This window comes from Capricornis sumatraensis, chromosome 17, assembly GCF_032405125.1.
Source record: "Capricornis sumatraensis isolate serow.1 chromosome 17, serow.2, whole genome shotgun sequence".
NCBI lineage: Eukaryota > Metazoa > Chordata > Mammalia > Artiodactyla > Bovidae > Capricornis > Capricornis sumatraensis.
The window spans coordinates 70,203,719-70,222,325 of record NC_091085.1 but is presented as its reverse complement, the minus strand read 5'-3'; the positions used below and the strand labels follow the sequence as shown (position 1 = coordinate 70,222,325).

General features: G+C 55.7%; 1 protein-coding gene across 1 annotated transcript in view; it reads right to left on the bottom strand.

The window, feature by feature from the left end:
• Positions 1-10,650, bottom strand: part of TRPV4 (transient receptor potential cation channel subfamily V member 4) — a 37,790-nt gene extending 27,140 nt beyond the window's left edge. The window contains exon 1 of the mRNA XM_068989694.1: positions 10,618-10,650. The gene's annotated coding sequence lies outside the window, so the exon portion shown is untranslated. The remainder of the gene's footprint in view (positions 1-10,617) is intronic.
• Positions 10,651-18,607: the final 7,957 nt, after the last annotated feature.

Below are 18,607 nucleotides of genomic sequence, written 5' to 3'. Positions count from 1 at the left end.
GGCAGCTAAACCCACACTCCCTGGCCCTACCGAGGAGAGGGCACCTGGTGGGAGCTGGTGGGTATGGGAAAGAACGTGTATGTTGACGTCAGACCGATCGAGGCTGGTGCCCAGACCCTACTGCTCATTAACCAGGTGAGCCTAAGCAAGTCACCTGGCCTCTCTGAGCCTCGCAGGCCTCACCAGCCCCTGGGGGACTTAACTGGGTCACCCGGAGGATTACAGGGATTGAGTCAAGCACCTGGCACAGAGTAAACCCTCAACGAACAGCAAGCTGCAAGACGGCATGAATGGCAGCTGCCTTCTCCCTGGCAATCCCAGGTTCAGCAGGAGCGGGCTGGAGGTCTCTGGCTCCATACCCCGCATCCTTCTTCTGGCAGAAGAAGGGGCCCACCCTCGCTGTTACCCCGCGGCTTTGCCTGATCTCATGGAAACCCTGGCACGTCCTTGTCAAATCCCATCCTCCTGATTACGTGAGCGAGGAAAGCTGCTTAGATCTGGGGGCAAGTTCAGGCGTGCAGGGACTGCTCCACCCCAGGGGGAGGAATTCCAGGGAGCTGGGACCGATGCACACCAACAGGCATCTGCTGAGTGCCCACTGTGTGCAGGGCACCAGGGAAGCAGAGCAGAGTGGAAACTCGGGGAACTCAGTCTAGGAGGGGACCAGATGGCTGACCCGCTCCGGGCCTTTGCCTGGGCTGGCCTTCCTCCACTGTCTCCCTTTCTCTGGGTGTCATCTTAACCAGCACTTCCTCTGAGAGGCCTTCCTCCCCACCTCACCCTACCCCACCCCACCCCGCCCCGCCCCATTCTAAACCAGCTCCTTGTGCTCACTCTTACAGCAAACTGGGCCTCCCTTTATGGCACGTCTCATGATTAAACTTTGACCTTTACTTATATCATCCTTTCATTCATTTTCTCTCTTCTCCTCTAGAGTGTGAGCTCCATGAAGGAGGGACTATCTGTGTTGGCTGTCTCCCCGGCATTCAGCGTTATGCCAAGGCATCAGTAAATATCTGCTTGCTTAAACAGTCAGGCAAGGTCCGCTGAAGTTCTGGAAGGAGACAGGCAGGAGGAAACAGCACTGATTGATCCTGACGGGCCCAGGAAGAGGCGGCGAGGAGGAGGGCTTGACACGTGGGACAGATAAAAGAGCAGAGGAGACAGCAAGGTCCCGGCTGTGGGGCTGGGAAACAGCAGGGGGCACTAAGGAAAGGGCGGCCTGAGGCTTCGGGAGAAGACAGGCATGGAGAGAAAAGATGGGTGAGCGGGTGGGCGGACCGGGAGGTGGGGGGAGGCAGGCGGATCAGGTGGAGGTCCTGGGCTCCCAGACTCCCCTCCAACCTGTGGCTCTCTGCCCCATCTGTGGGGGCCCCACTTCCTGCAGTAACCTGGCTAGCCTATCATTCTAGATCAGTCCTGGAGGGGTGGCGTGGGTGGGGAAGGGCCTAGGAGGACGGATCCCAAGGCTTGCTGGCGCTGAGAGGGAAAACGCCAGCTCTATCCACCCCCCACCTGCCAGGTAAGGAAACGGAGGCTCAGAGAGGTAGAGTCGCTCTTACAGGGCTGCCCAGCCCCTTACATGTGGAGCCAGGTCCAGTATGGCCCCAGGACCTGCGCCTCTAGTGGAGACTTTTATTTGGGCCACACCGTGGGGTATGTGGGATCTTAGTTCCCAGACCAGGGATCAAACCCACCCCCTGCACACTGCAAGCGTGGAGTCCTGGCCACTGGACTGCCAGGGAAGTCCCCTCTGTGAATACTTTACCAGGACCAGGGGACTTGAGAAGAAAAGGATGGATGATGGGGGTGGAGGGGGAGTGGTTCAGGGTGGGTGGTAGGGACCACGGGCCCCAGAGGCAAACTGCCCACTCACTAGCTGTGTGACCCAGGGTAAGTCACCCGGCCTTCCTGTGCCTCTGTTTTCTCACCTGTAAATGGTGATGACTGCAGTGCCTGCCCTGGGATGGTTGAGAGGTTCAGATAAGAAAGTGTGTAAAGCACTGAGCCTAGCACCAGGCAGGAAGCGCCGTGCTGCGCTCAGCTGCGTCCGACTCTTGGTGACCCCACGGACTGCAGCCCGCCAGGCTCCTCTGTCCGTGGGGATTCTCCAGGCAAGAATATCGGAGTGGGTTGCCGTGTCCTCCTCAAGGGGATCTTCCCCACTGAGGGATCGAACCCAGGTCTCCTGCATTGCAGGCAGATTCTTGAACCGTCTGAGGCACCAGGGAAGCCCAAGAATACAGAAGTGGGTAGCCTATCCCTTCTCCAGAGGACCTTCCCGACCCAGGACAGGTAGATTCTTTACCCACTGAGGTACCAGGGAAGGCAAGGAGTACACACCCAGCAGAAGATGGTTGTTGTCGGCATCATCAGTGTCACTGTAGTCTCTTTATCAGAAGACGGATAAACAGACAAACTGAGGATCAAGGAAGGTGTGACAGCCAGGGAGGGCCAAGCAGTTGGGCCCAGAGCCTGGGACGCTGGCAGCCACCTCAGAGCAGCCGCCACCGGGAGCTTGGCTCCCTGGCCAGGCTGCCGAGGCTCCCCCAGCCCAGTGGGTGGGAGCAGCAGGGGGCATCACGCCACGCAGGGCACCTTCCCCAGCCAGCCTGTATTTACCCAGCAGGTCTCGGCCCTGCCTGCTTCCTGTCTGCTGCACAGTGGTTGCTTGTCCAGGGCGGACAGAGCCCCAGTGTCCCGTCAGGTCCCCCCCACCCAGAAGGGGCAGGGCCGGGGTGACTCACCAGGCCCTACAGAGGGCAAGGCTGATGTGACCATGACCTCACTAGGTCATTCTGCAAGTCCTTGGCAGGAGGGATTCCGACAGGACACACAAGGATCCCTCCGAGCTCTCAGGGCTGCCCATTTGCTTCCAAGGGCCCCGGCCCCAGGGTGGGAAGCACCGGGAGGCGGTGCGGCTGAATGGGTTAAGAGCACACTCTGAGCAAGACAGAAGGTGACGTATGATAGGATTCCATGTACATGAAATGTCCAGAACAGGCACGTCCATAGAAAAGAAGCAGAGGGATGGCTGCCAGGAGCTGGGGGGAGTCGGGGGGACAGTGACTGCTAGTGGGGATGGGGTTCATTTTGGGGATGATGAAAATGTACTGGGGTTAGACAGTGGTGATGTCTCTATAATCCTGGACATTCTACAAAACCACCAGACTGCACACACTGAAAGGGTGAGTTGCATGTGAGTTACATCTCAGAGACCCTTTGCAGCTTGATGACCTCGGGAAAGTCACACCCCCTCCCCAGCCTCAGTTTCCTTGCTGTGACAAGGAGACGCTGTGAGCTTAGATGCTCATAGAGGGGCAGCACAGGTACTGGTGCGCAGCGGGGGGGGCGGTGCTCGAGGACAGGAAGGTCGTGTCCCAGGAGGCTCTGGCGCCTTCTCCCAAGGCCTCACCCCCTCCCATCCCTCTAACTCAGCCCCGCTCATAGCGCGATGCTACCCAGCCCGGGAAGATGGAAGCCCCTTCTCTCTAGCCCAGCCCCTCTACCAGAGGACAGTCACAGCCACAGGGAGGATTCTGCAGCCTTAGAAACCACCCCACCCGTGTTCTCTTCCCCACCTGCCACTTCCTGACAGGGCGGCCGGGAGCAAGTCACTTCTCTCTGGGCCTCAGCTTCCTCATCTGTAAAATGGGGGAAATGATCACTGCCACGTGGGAAGGATAAACTCACATATTTGCTTTATAGTTACTGGTTGGACTCTACGTTCATGCTTTGAATGAAAAAATAAAATGATAGCTCTTACACCAAAAGGGTGCTATGAGGACTGAATGATCATGGAAGATAATGTATTGAATTGATAATTTACGAGTTTAAGCCAGTGCCTGGTGCGTGGCAAGTGTTAGCAATGGCAGCTGCCTTTTCATTGTTAATATTCCTTCAATTACTAGCTAGGGAGACAGAGCCCAGAGAGGGCAGGGCCAAGGCAGCGCTGGGACCCAGACATCCGAGGTCCAAAGCCAAAACTCGTGATTCTGCTCGGAGACCTCGCCTTCGGAAAGCCTTTTCTCCCCTCCTCATCTCCATCTCTCCTGCATCACTCCCCCATTACCCAGCTGGGAGACTGAGGCCCCGAGGAGGCAGGACACCCACCCATGCAGACCAACACCCACCCCTCCATCTCACACCCATGGGCAAAAGTCAGAGAAGAGAGCAGACACCATGGAATGAATGGGTAAGGCAGGAGCCAGGGAAGGGTGCCCCAGGCAGCAGAAAAGCAGTTCAAGATCCTCTTTCTGCCCCAGCCCGCCTCACCTGCAGCCTACGCCAACAGGAGGCTGTGTCTCTGGCTAATTGCTTGAATGCCCACGTTAGCAGTGCCCACACCCCTCTGGTACATGTCATATACACCTTCTGTTTTAATCCAAAAAATAACTCTAGAAGTTATTATCATTTCCATTCTCAAAGGAATAAACTATGACTGGGGAGAATGGAGGGGAGGGGCCGACACTTATCTAACACCTATCGTGTGCTGAGCACGCTTGCACTGACCTCTCAGCCCCATTTCACAGATGAGCAAACTGACGCTTGGACAGACCAGGAGACCCAGCTGAGGTCACAACTCAACAGGAGGGGAATGTGGTTGGGATTCCAACCACCTGGTTTTAAGCCCATTTGAGTTCATGCCTTTAGGGTGTATGAAGCCCTCTCCTTGGGGTCACCTTTCTAAATGCCATGCCCCTTGGAAGTCTTGCGGTGGGCCAGAACAGACTTGTAGTTTCCACTGTGCCTTTGCCGCTTAGTAGCTGTGTGACCCCAGGCAGATTATGTCACCTTTCTGAGCCTCAGTTTCCTTATTTCTATTTTTTTTTTTTTTTTTTGGCTGCACGGCACAGCATGTGGGAATCTTAGTCCCCCAACCAGGGATCGAACCCATGACCCCCTGCATTGGAAGGGCACAGTCTTAGCCTCTGGACCAGCAGGGAAGTCCCCTCACTTCTAAGAGGGAGCTAATCACAGCACCCACCGCTGGGTTGCCTGGGACTGTAGGTGTCAAGAGGGAGGCTCATAAAACGCTGTCCTAGATATTGGGAACTTGGACACCAGCTCCAGGAGGGCGGGGGCCTCTTCTGTTACAGTCACAAGAGTTCCCAGGGCCTAGAACAGGGCCTGGCACATTGCAGCTGCCCAAGACATACTTGCCGAATGAATGACCAAATGGATGAATGCAAAGATATAAATGAAAGGAATTGCAGCTAAGTCCTTCTCCACAGGATAGACAGCCCTTCACAGCTGCACCTCTGCCTAACTAACCAGCTGGACAACCCCTCCTTCCCATCCTTGAACAGATAACATAATGAGCACCTGCTGGGTGCTGGGCTCTCTGACCTACAATGTTCAACATCCTCCCGTGACGGAAACAGCTACTATGTGTCCATTTTGCAGATGAGGAGACTGAGGCTCGGGCAGGCCAGGACTCTTGCCCGAGTCCCTGTCTGAATCTGAGCAGGCGGGTCTTCCTGATGCCCCCACCTGGCTGACTGTCTGTTGAGTCATTCAGTCCTTCCTTGCTTCATCCGTCTGCTCTGTCCACAGGTATTCCTGAGTCCCTCCTCTCTGTCAGAGGGCACAGGGACAGGAGTGAACCAGGCCAGCTGGTCCCCGTCCGAGATCTGTGGGCCTTTTGGCCACCGGGGTCTCCCCTGAACCTGGGGGGGCCCATCGGCGACACGCACTGGAAGTGCCTGCTCCATACACACCCTTGACGAGCCGTCCCAGAAGGTGGTCAGCTTTCCTGGTCAGTCGGGTGGAAGCCAGGCCACTCCACCCTCGGGGAAAAACTGGCGTCCGGTGAGACTGAGGAGCTCTTTGTGTCGCGGGTGGGCAGAGAGGGGGCAGGAGGGATGGCCGTTACTCACCACCCAAAGAAAAATAAGCTCACTCCCATTTGGTCAATGGCTCTCCTGTCTGCCCCCACACCACCACCTCCTTCCCGAGCCCTTCCCGCCCTCTGATCTCATCTGGAGCAGACCTGTGAGGGCCTCCGATGCCCCTGGTGTGCCGTCTGTGACTGCCACTGATGAGGAAACAAGCTCAGAGAGATGGCGTGACCGGCCTGAGGTCACACAGCCAGAAGGGCAGAAGGGGGAAGCCGATGACCAGGACGGGGCTCAGACGTGGGAAGGAAATCGGAGTCACAGTGAAAGCGAGGGCCTGGCCTCCCTTCCTCATTCCTGCTCGGCCAGGGTGACAGGTCAAGGGAACTCCAGGGCACCTGAGGCAGGGGGAGCCCAGGCCGAGGCAGGAGTGGGCAGCCAGAAGGATCCAAATCCCCTCAACTGGTTTGCTGTGACCTTCTGCAAACCCTGGGGGTGGCAGCCCCAGGAACAGAGAGGTTAAGCCACTTCCTGAAGTCACACAGCAGCAAGTGGCCAAGCTGGGATGTGAACGGAAGTGGGTCAGACTCCAAGAGCGGACAGTCCCAGTGGCTTTCTGGGAAGGAAGTTGGGCCAGCCACTGGGCTTTTCAGGGACCCTAGGGGTCACTGGGACCTAGCTTTCAGGTCCAGCTCTTCCATAAGCCGGCGGGGCATCCCTAGGCAAATTGCTCCTCTCTCTGAGCCTCAGTTTCCTCTACTGTAAAATGGGACTCAGCATTCCTGACCTGCCCAACTCCGGTGGGGGTGATGCTGCAACCCCATCACGGCAATAGGTCGTCAGGCAATAGACGCTGGTTACACGCTGAACAGTCTGTGCTGCTCTGGAGACTCCACAACCACTCCCACAAAGCCTGCACAGTCATCACCCCTTTTACAGGTGAGGAAACTGAGGTCCCAAGAGTGAGGGAACTGCCTGAGACTTGGGATGTGAACCAGCCCTTGCGTAAGCACTAAGTCAGGAAAGTAGGAAACTTTGACGGCCCCTGGCACTCAGTCAGGCCTGGAAGTATTTCCGAGCCGCAAAGGCAGCGTCTCTTGTCCAAGTGCAAGTTCAGCTTTGACCCCGGCTTGCTTCCTCCTGCCTTCCTGGCACAGAGGGGCTCTCAGAGGGATGAGCTGGAGGAAAATGTGCCCTAGAACAGTCTGGGGGACAGGATGAGGAAGCAGACAGTGCTCGGAACCCCCTCCGTGTGCTCTGGACTGTCCTTGCAGAGAGGGGACTGACAGTCCCATTTGACAGATGAGGAAACTGAGACTCAAAGATGCGGTGACATGCCTGACCTCCCCTGGGGAGAAGGCAGCAGGCATAGGAGTTAAGTCCAGGCCTGTCTAAACAATTCAGGTTCTTACCTCTAAACTGCAGACTGTCTTCCTGTGACCCCAGATCTAGACAAATGGGGACAGGCCACCTTGGAAGTTAAGGGACATGGATTTTATATGTATCTACTTTTATTGATTTGGCTGAACTGTGTCTTAGTGGCGGCATGCGTGATCTAGTTCCCTGACCAGGAATCGAACCTGGGCTCCCTGCATTGGGAATGTGGAGTCTCAGCCACTAGACCACCACGGAAATTCCTAGGCACTGATTTAGAGTCAGATAAATGGAGTTCAGATCTTAGTTCTGGCCCTTCCCAGGTGGGCCAGCAACTTTACCATCCTGACCTCAATTTCTCCCTCTCAAAAATGGGCACCATCCTAGCTTCACATCCAAATGTACTTAGTCTTGGGCTCACTGTCTGGCACACAGTAAGTGCTCACTAAATGCTCACAATCATCATAATGACCGCTAACGCAGCCTATGCTTGGCTGAAGCCAGACAGAACCTTGCACCCAGAGTTCAAAGCGGCAGCTGCGGGTCCCAGGACCACAGGCATCTTGAGAGCTCTGAATTAATCTTTAACAGGTGAATTCCGCCCCGACCTGGCAACACGGGGCATTCCAGAGGGCCTGCTGGCAGGAAATGTTCCCTTGGCTCCCCAGATCCTTCGTGAGTCAGGAGGAGCTGGTCCTTGGGTTCCCCCGTGAACTGGGGAGGGGCCTGGAATGTTTTTCCTAGAGTCGAATGGGGGAAACTGAGGCACACAGCAGGTTGAGGGGCCTGGGAGGTATAGAGCCGCCGCTCTCCATGTGGCCCCCTCCCTCCCAGGGACACACGAAGGACCTCAAAGGACTCTGGCCCTCTCAAAACGCTGTGTTCGGGCACTCAACCGTGCAAGTGGGGTTAATTGCGCACCACGTGCTGGGTGCCCTGAGATCAAGTCTTGTAGAGTGCTTTCCCTCCCACATCTTCCAGCCGCCTACCAAGGGTGCCAGCCCCTACCTGGGGCCTCACACCTCTGGCTGGATGACTTCTCCGCCTGGGGACCGGCCTCCCCACCCAGCCCCGACTCCTCGGGCCTTTCTAGACCACACATCCGGCGTGGCCCTCCCAGGCTGGACTTGCAGGGCTTCTGGGTCTGCCCCAGCCCTCTGCCTGTCTGATCCCTTGTCCTTCCTGTTCGTGTCACACTCCAGACAAACGGGACGTCTCAGCTCTGCTAGTTTCACCAGCTGGTGACAAGTAGAAGTCAGATCTTTACCTGAATACCCTTTCCCCCAGCACCTGCATTTACTGCTTCAGGTGAGCCTCCAAGGCCACCGTGATCAAGCCCTTCCGGGTACCCGATCGTCACAATCCCACCCACAGCACGCTCCCCTGAGCCCCAGCCATCCGGGGCACACACGCTCCCTGGCTGGGTGCTCTTGGGGCTGGTGTGGGTGTTGCCTGAGGGCAACGCCAGGGTCAGGGAGGCAGCTGAGGGGGAGGAGGCAGCCCTCCCTCCCATCCCACCGGCTCTCTTGGACCACCCAGTTCACCGAGCCCCCGCCGACCCGGGCTGGGGCTAGGTGGGGGTCCGATGCCTCAGTGCCCAGTCGAGGGCTGGCCCGGGCAGCTTTGCAAGAGGGTTTTGATGGACAGAGGAGGAAATGGCTGAGGCCCAGCTCACACCGGCACAGCTGATGAGGTGGGAGAGGAGTCCACAGCCCCGGCCTGGATAGAAGGCGTCTGGTCTGGATTTCGCTTGGGGGATTTGAGGCGTCTTCACTAGTCTCTCACACACTTCTTCCTCAGGCGCCCATTCTCTAAACCTGGGGAAACTCCACTTGGAAATGACCCCACCCTGCTTCTATTAATACAAGTGTGAACCTGACTGGCCCAGGACTGTCATTTGTTGTCTTAGGAGCCCCTCCCCGCTACGGTTTACCAATAAAAGTGAGGAAAGGGGTCCCCCGCCTTTCTGGCTCCTACCACTGTTCAAACAGAATGATCTAGATAAATGTGGAAATGGCCAATTACCTTTTTTCACCCCCTCCATTGGGTTTCCGTGGTGGCTCAACTGGTAAAGAATCTGCCTGTGATGCGGGAGACCTGGGTTTGATCCCTGGGTTGGGAAGATCCCCTGGAGAAGGGAAGGGCTACCCACTCCAGTATTCCAGCCTGGAGAATTCCATGGACAGAGGAGACTGGCGAGCTACAGTCTATAGGGTCCCAAAGAGTCAGGCACAATTGAATGACTTTCACACTTCACATTTCACCCCCTCCGTTAAGAAGATGTTGGGGGCAACAGCCACCAGTGCAAACATCATACCCTTAGGCTGGGCTCCAGGCAGTGTGGGGCCCCTCACAGGTCGGCTGTCCTCGCTTCAGCCCAGGGGCGCCCTCAGCCCACCCCCACTTTATAGATGAGCAGTCTGTCCCTTAGACAGCTAAAGTAGCCCGAGATCACACAGTAGCAGGTGGCCAACAGACGATCCGGGCTTGACCCTCATACCTGACCTCTCTTAAGAGGCCACCTCCTCACCCAGTGACCCCATCCTTGCCCCTATGATAAAGGGGCAAAGCTCAAGCCCTCCAGAGGGGTCTCAGTGTCTGAGATCACACCCTACCTCCACCCCCCAGCAGAAGTCCTTGGTTCTAGACACTCGGCGGCCATAAGTCCACCCCCTCCTTGGCAACTTCCACGACAGCCCCTGGGCTCCATGTAGGGAGGATGTTGGAGCTGGACAGCCCTGGCTTTAAGTTCCACTTGGCTATATTCCTGACCTGGGCCTCAAGTTTCCTCTTCTGCAAAATGGGGAGAGCGGATGGAGGAAACCGGCTGGTGCTGGGCCAGGCAGGGGAGTCCACGGTTGGAAACCGCCAGGCATGTGGGAGGGTAGGCGGTCTCTCCCAGTTCTCAGAGACCTCCCAGGGTGTCCCCGCAGAGCTGGAGGGGAGATTAGAGATCTTCCTGCCTCCTGGGAGAAGAGCTCTCTCTCTGGGGCTCAGTAAGGAAGAAGTGATCTTTGGAAGCTGCAGACTCCCAACCCTTCCCGGAGATTGAAGGCAAACCCCCAGGCACCTAACTCCCTCTTCCAAGCCCACCAAAAAGGAGGTGACTGCGAGGTGGTCTGCAGGGCCTCCTGTGTTTGGTTCCTGGGCTTGGATCTCCGGGGGAGCCGGTACCTCCCTCCCTCAGGCCTGCATTCCCGGGAGCCGGGAGCCGAGGTTAGCACCCACTTCGCAGGTAGGGAAAGGGAAGCCCAGAGAGGTGGTGCCCGGCCCAAGGGACCCCCACGGATCCCGCGCCCCAGACTGGCACTCCGCAGCCTCCGAAACGTACCCAGGGGCGCGCGGGGTCCTTGGCTGTGCCGACCCTCCCGGGGGTCCCCGCCCCGAAGGCCCAGATCCCACTCACCTCCAAGAGGGCTGGGCGGGCGCCGGCGGCCGGGAGCTCGGCGCTTCCTGAATCCCGACAGCCAGCCCCGCGCCCGCCCGGAGCCGCCGCGTCCCTCCTCCCCGGGCTCGGGTTCCACCGCGAGCGCCGCCCCCGGGCTGCACCCCGCCCACGTCGCCCGCCCCGGAGGGGAGGCACCGAGCCTACCCAGCGCCCGGGACCCGCGCCCCTGTGGGAAGGGCGGCGGCGGGCGGGCGGTGGGGTGGGGCGTGGAGGTAGAGGCAGGTCCTCAGTTTCCTCACCTGGAAAACGGGCGTCATCACCCCAGGTACAGGGGCAGGCGCTTCGTGGGGGTCGTGGGGGAGCCTCTGGCTGGAATCCTGAGCCCACCGGCTCCTGAATTCGTCAGCCCGGCACTGCTTCGCCATCTGGTAATGGGCTTGTCGCCGATTCCTCCACGCTTCCGCCCATTCGGCAGTCAGTTCAGAGACAGCGTGCGCTAGGTCCCGGCCTTCGGGTAGCTCCAGACGTCCAGCGGCGGAGGCACCTGTGTTACAGACAGTACCATCCAGGACTAAACCAGCGCGAGCGCCTTTGAACTTCACCTCTTTACCCAGCGCCTAGCACAGACCCTGGCACCGAGTAGGCCACCAACCAGTGTTCTTTTACGGAGAAGGTGAGCCCCACCGCGCAGTCTCACCTTTTACCCCAGACACTTGAATACCTTCATGGACAGGCAGCTCACTTCTGCCAGGCCTGGCTCGACTCCTCCAGCCAGACTCCCGGAGCCCAAGCCCTGGCTCTGTGACTCACCAGCTGAGCAGCCAGTCCCTACTCTGCCTCAGTTTCCCCTCACATCACGGTGAAGAGGCTGAGGGCACCAGGTCCATGCAGCGGCCAAAGAACAGCCTTAACCCTTTTTATTGTTATTCTTTTCTCTAAACTGAGCTGACTCCCACATTGGGAAGACCGTGGAGTGGCTCCTTCCTCAACAGCTTGCAAGCAGAAATAGCTGCCAGGGTGCGCTGGTTCAGCAGCCAGAAAGTGGAATTTGAGAATTGTTGGAGAGAGAACCTTAATGGAAGTGCTGTGTTCAAACCAGCGGCCGAGGACGTCCCTGGTGGTCCAGTGGTTAAGACCCTGTGCTTCCACTGCAGGGGCACGGGTTCAGTCCCTGGTCGGGCATACGTGCTTCAGTCACACGACTCTTTGAGACCTTGTGGACTGTATCCTGACCAGCTCCTGTCCATGGAATTCTCCAGACAAGAATACTGGAGTGGGTAAGCCATTTACTTCTCCAAGGGAGCCTCCCAACCCAGGATTGAACCCGAGTCTCTTACGTCTCCTGCATTGGCAGGCGGGTTCTTTACCACTACTGCTACGTGGGAAGCCCCTGGTCAGGGGACTAAAATCCTGCATGCCTCGCAGCCAAAACAAACAAAAAATAAAATAAAATGCAAACTGCCAGTCTGAAACAATTACCAAAAGAGAAACCTTAATAAAGAATTCACTGAGCAAGAGGTGGGGATGGGGGTGGAGGGTGTCAAGTAAGCCTTCCTCTCCCCAGGCTATGCGGCAGGGATTGGTGTGCCCGTTTTACAGATGGGAGACAGGCTTGGAAGGAATTGTGGCCTCTCCAAAGCTCTGTCCATGAGGATTTGAGAGAGAGGACTCTCTCCTCTGGGCCTCCAGAATCTTAAACAGAGCAGACAGGCAGTTATTTGGCAGTGAGGAATGTAAACAGACGGCCCCTTATACCTCCTTGAGGAGGAAAAGCCCTTCTGTTTGGGGCCTTCCAGCTGGGCGTGGGTCAGGGCGGGACGCAGAGTTCTGGGCATATCTAGTCTGGAGCCCATTTCTGGAGAAAGCCTCTTCTTAAAAGAAAGAAAAAGAGGGGCTTCCCTAGCAGTCCAGGAGCTAAGCCTCTGCGTTCCCAATGCAGGGGAGCCGGGTTCAGTCCTTGGTCGGGGAACTAGATCCCACATGCCACAGCCAGATAAATAAGCAAATATTTAAAAAAAAAAAAAAAAAGGATAATTCAGTAGGAGGATGCTGGGGGCTTCCCTGGAGGCTCAGATGGTAAAGAATCTGCCTGCAATGCAGGAGACCTGTGTTCAATGCCTGGGTCAGGAAGGTCCCCTGGAGAAGGGCATGGCTACCCACACCAGTGTTCTTGCCTGGAGAATCCCATGGACAGAGGAGCCTGGCGGGCTTAGGAGGGTGCTGGAGGGGACTGGAGGAGATAGGGTCAGGGGTGACGTTTGCTCTTCTCCGGAGTGAGGGGGAAGAGGCAGGAGCCCTCAGCTTCAGTATGGCTGACCCTGCTCCCTCATTACCTCCATTTCACAGACTGGCCCACTGAGGCCCCATACAAGGAAGTGACTCATCGTGGGCCAGGAGACTGGATCTTGGGCCCCTGTGCCCACTGTGAGTTCAAACTCTGCTTTGCCGCTGATGAGGTAGGGGCCGTGAGCAAGAGCCTCTCCCTCTCAGTGCCCCAGTGTTCTCATCTGAACAATGGGTATCCGTTCCCCTGAGGCAAGGACTGTGTCTGTCTTCTTGGCTGGCCAGCCTCTGGTACTTAGTAGGTTCTTTTAAGATACTGGTTGGTTGAGCTGGAAGGGGTGGGAGTTTAATGGGTATAGACTTTCAGTTTTGTAAGATGACAAGAGTTCTGGAGATGGATGGTGGTGATGTTAAGGGAACCACTGACTGAAACTGCCAGGCACTGCAGTAACCACCTGCATGAGTTATCTCACGACAGGAGGTCCTGGTAAGGAACATGGAACTGACAAGCCACCAAGAATTCAGGAAAGGTCAAAAGGAAAGCGGAGACTCCAGTCCATCTATCCTGCCGACCTCCCAGAATCCTTCCCACTGGAATCCATCCTAGCTAAGCTCTGCGTGCACCACCAGGGAGGTGACCACCTGAGTCGGAATGATTGGCCAAGACAACCTGGAAGCTAACCCCATCAGCATAAAACCTGAGACTGCGAGCCGTGGGGCAGAGCAGTCCTCCTGGGTTCCCTTACCCCGCTGCTCTCCGCCTGGTGCCCCTCCCCAGTAGTCTCTTGCTCTGTGAGCACGGGTGTCCCCTTGGACAATTCCTTTCTGAGTGCTAGACGAGAGCCCACCCTCAGGCCCTGGAAGGGGCCCGCCCTTCCTGCAACAGTGATGCTGGTATAACAGTAAAAATGATCTTCACGCCACCGAACTGTACACACAAATGGCTTACGAAGCAAATTCCATTACGTGTGTTTTACCACAATAAAAGAAAAATTGGGGGGAAAGTACTGGCTGATTGAAAGCCTGCGGGCCTGCCTTGTAAGGAAAAGGGGAGTAGGAAGAGAAAGCAGGGTGCTCAGGGCACCCAGCAAATGCTCACTGGTTTGACTAAATATAAACACGAGTCACTGCTAGGATGTGATGGCAGTGGCGCTCACTGTTTTCGTCGCTGGCAAAACTGTCCAGCCTCTGCTTTGAGAGGACAAGAGATTCTCGACAGAAAGAACTTTTCCTCTTAGGGAAGGAAAACATTTCAAAGCCATTAAAGCAGACGGAGAGTCCAGTAGAGGCTGCAGGGCGGCCCAGCGCCTTGTCCCACACAGGTCTCAGAGTCCCCGGGTGGGTGGGGGGCTCGGCCACTTCCACTAAGGGAGGTTCCTGTGCAGCACCAAGGGTCCGCACTTAGCAAGCGCCTGCTGTATGCCAGAATCAGTGCCAGTGTTGGGGAGAGACCGTGAACCAGGTGGGTTGCATCTCAGGAACTTTATACTGACTGCACCTGCCCTGGATTATAAAAACAAGCCGTGTGTACCTCATTGTACAGTTAGCATAGCCCTGACTCTGCGGGTCACCTCCTGACAGCCGGGAAGGAGGGATTCTTTTTTTCTTTAACTTTTTATTTTGTATTGAGGTATAGCTGATTGACAATGTTGTGATAGTTTCAGGTGGACAATGAAGGGACTCAGACATATACATACATGTATCCATTCTCCCCCAAACTCCACTCGCATCCAGGCTGCCATGTAACACTGAGCAGAGTTCCCTGTGCTCTACAGTAGGTTCTTGTTGGTTGTAAAATTGAGATTCTTATGTCATTTCCCATGAACGGACACAGAGAGCCCATGTGCCCGAAAGACTACAGCTGGTAGCATTTGAACCCAAACCTGGCAGACTCTGTAGAACAGCAGAGTCAATGAGAATACAGTCTCAGAAAAGCAGATCATAACATGTTTTAGCAAAGAAGTAGGGAAGCTGGGACCCTCATACATGGCTGGTGGGAATACGAAATGGTGCAATCACTGTGGAAAAATCTGGCAGTTCCTCAAAAAGTTAAATATAGAGTTACTGTATGAGCCAGCAATTCCACTCTGTGGGAGACAGCCAAAAGAAATGAAAACAGATGAACACAAAAAACTTGTCTACAAATGTTCACACAACATCACTCACACTAGCCAAAACTGAAACAGTCAAATGATGAGCAGATAAATGAAATGTGGTATATCTATACTGTTGAAGATTATGCAATAAAAAGAATGAAGTAATTCCCTGGTGGTCCAGTGGTTAGGACTCTGAGCTTCCACAGCAGGGAGTCTGGGTTCAATCCCTGGTCAGGGAATTAGCACTCTGCACGCCACACAGCGGGCTTCCCAGGTGGCTCAGTGGGTAAAGAACCTGCCTGCAGTGCAGGAGATGCAGGGGTCGCAGGTTCGATCCCTGGGTCAAGGAGATCTCCTGGAGGAGGCCTTGGCAATCCACTCCAGTATCCTTGCCTGGAGAGTCCCTGGTAGGCTACAGTCCATAGGGTTGCAAAGAGTTGGACACAAAGCAATTGAGCATGCATACACACATGCCATACAGCTAGGCAAAAAAAGAGAAAAGAACAAAGAATTGATATATGCTGCAATGTGGATGAACATTATGCTGAGTAGAAAAAACACCTTGAAAACATTATGCTGAGTTAAAAAAAGCCAGACATCAAAGGCCATACGATTCCCTCTACACGAAATGTCCAGGAGAAGCAAATCCACTGAGACAGAACTTAGACTAGCGTTTTCAAGGGGCTGGAGAGGCTTGGAGGGGTGATGGTTAAAGGGTATGGGGTTTTTTTTTTTTCTTTAGGATGATGAGAATGTACTAAAATTGCTGTGGTAAGAATTGCATCTATCTGTGAATATATAAAAACCACTAAATAATACACATCAAATGAGTGCACTGCATGGTTTGCAAACTGTATTTCAATACATCTGTTACAAGAGATTAAAAAAAAAAAAAAGAATGTGCTCTCTGAAGTCAAAAGGATCTGGAGGATCTGGGTGGGGCTATACTGTATTTCGAAGCTGTGTAACCTCGGGCAGGTACCCCTGCTTCTCTGAGCTTCACTCTGTCATCTACGTGGGGACAGAAACCTACCTCACACTGTTGGGAAGGTTAAACGTGATGATGCTCATGAGGGCCGGGCAACGCCGGGACACAGCAACATTCAGTAAATAGTCCTGTGGGGGCAGGCACCGTGGGGTCCTCACCAAGACTAGTGTCCCCCTCAGAGCGCTCCCACATTTACCCAGAACTCCCCCTTATGCATCTTCCTTCCCAGTAATCTGGTGAGTTGGCATCAGCGTCTCCATTTTACAGATGAGAACTACTGAGTCCAGCAGACAACAGGCCTCCCTGGCAGAGAGTGGCTCCCTCTGACACGCCCAGGCACAAACATTTTTCCTCTCCCTCCCCACACCCCACGTGGCTCTGTCCCTGCCTCTTCCCTCCTTCTCTCCCCTTAGGCACCTCTTTAGCTCAGCTGGTGGTCTCATGGCTCCAGAGCTCAGTTTAGGCCAAGAGTTGGTGTTTAGGTTCCTGGGGGCTTGAAGTGGTTCTCAGACTCAGGGGTGCAGCCAAAAACCACCAACTGCAGACCTGGGCGATTTCATCCCCTCCTCCCTACAACCCTGGGAGGGGTGGGTCTTTTCGAGCCCTTTTTGCAGATGGACAGACTGAGGCTCCACACAGTGAAAAGCCCTCTGCTAGAGGCACCTGTTGGTAATGCAGTCAGGATTTGAAACAGGACTGTCTGAATTCAAACACCCACTCTCCAGCCCCTCTAGCAGCCACACTGCCCCCTGGACCTCAGTCCCCTCACCTCTGACGTGGGAAGCCCTGCTCCCATCCACTGAGGTGAGACTGCAAAGCATGGGGTTGTGGGGATGAGCAATTCTGATTGGCCTTTTAGCTCTTCCTCTGAGTGCCAGGGACGGGCTCAAGTGATGAGAAACAGCGGGGGGGTGGGGGGGGAGGGGGAGGGTGCATTTATGCAGCACCTGCTGTGTGCCAGCCGTTTCATAAGGCTTAATCCTCAGTGATCCCCCTCCAGCTATAAGAGAGGAAGGCACTCAGAGAGGTGAGGGAACCTGCCCCAGGTCACATAGCCGGGAGGGTGTGGGGTCTGATGGTCTTCCTCTGGGAGCTGGCCCCAGGGAGGAGCTGACCCCCTGTGAGATCACATCCCCCACCCAGAAGCCGCAGAGACAGGATACCCAAAGACTGGGGACAATCAGCTGGCCTGTCTATCTAGGGCCTACAAAGAGCTGGCCTTGTCCCAAGGACCAGAGGCCTCGCCCTGCCAGGGACCGTCAATGGGACTCTTCTGGAATTCTCCCTGGGGCAGAAACCTGAGGCCAGGTGGCGAGGAAGCCCTTCCCCTCAGATGCCCGTTGCCATGGACACACCACTCTCCGCCCTCAGCCCCTGGCTGTGATTCCAGTCTGCTGGGCAGCAGGCCTGGTGGCCTGTGGGTGCGGTTGCCTGGCCACAGCTGGCCATGGGCATTTCAAAGTTAGCTTCATCTGGAGCTGGGGCCTAGAGGGGGCGGGGTGGGGGACCTTGGTGCCAGTGGATCTGAATAATTCCAACCTTCCCAAATGGGGTCCTTGGGTGGGCCATGGGGGATCCTGGGAGGCCCTGGGAGGGCTGACTCAAATTGTGAAGGGGACTGAACACTTTTCCTGCGATGCCCAGGACTTTCGCAGAGGTCTGGGACCCGGACCCCCGGCACATCGGTGATGAAGGCTCAACCTTCCCAACCAGGAAGAGGCAGAGGGTGGGACGAGGGAAGGATCCCAGCTAACAGCTTTTTAAGCTGAGAACTGGCTTCGTCACCCTCTACTCACAGAGGCTTATGATCTCCTTTGTTCTGAAACGAAAACCAAAGTCACATGGACCTCGGCATTGCTATTTCCTCCCTCGCTGCCCTCGATTATCAGGCTCCAGACACTTTGGTCTCTCTCTGCTCTAAGAACAGTGCTCTCTCTTCTGCCACAGGGCCTTGGCACCAGCTGCTGTTGTTCAGTCGCTAAGTCGCGTCTAAGTCTCTTCAACCCCATGGACTGCAGCACGCCAGGCTTCCCTGTCTCTCACCCTCTCCCGGGGTTTACTCAGAAGTCATGTCCATTGAGTCGGTGATGCCATCCAACCATCTCACCCTCTGTCACCCCCTTCTCCTCCTGCCCTCAGTCTTTCCCAGCATCAGGCTCTTTTCCAGTGAAAAGACCAGCTGTAGCCAGCTTCTTTTCATGGTCTGCTCTTTCTCCCCCTTCAGATCTCAGATCAAATGTCACCTCCTCAGAAAGGCTTTCCCTGTCCCCCCCCACTCCCCATCTAAATCTCTTGCCTTGGACCATGAGCCCCTTGGAGGGTGCAGGTTTATCTAACTCGGGGCTCACATACAGTAAGTGCTCAGCAAACAGGAGCTGAATGACTCGCCTTCCAGACACCTCTCGGGGCTAGGTGGAGAGCTGATTAAGAGTTCATCATCATAGCTGCCCTTTATCAAGCACCTTCTAGGTGCCAGGCGCTGTGCCAAGTACTCTGCACATGCGGTCCCGTTAGATGCCACAAGGAGAAACCCACGTGCCCACTTGTGGATGGAGAGATTTCCCTGGAATTATGAATACAAACCAGGGACTGTTGCAGTGACAGTCCACTGTAGACCAACAGAGCTAGGAGGGCACTTGGA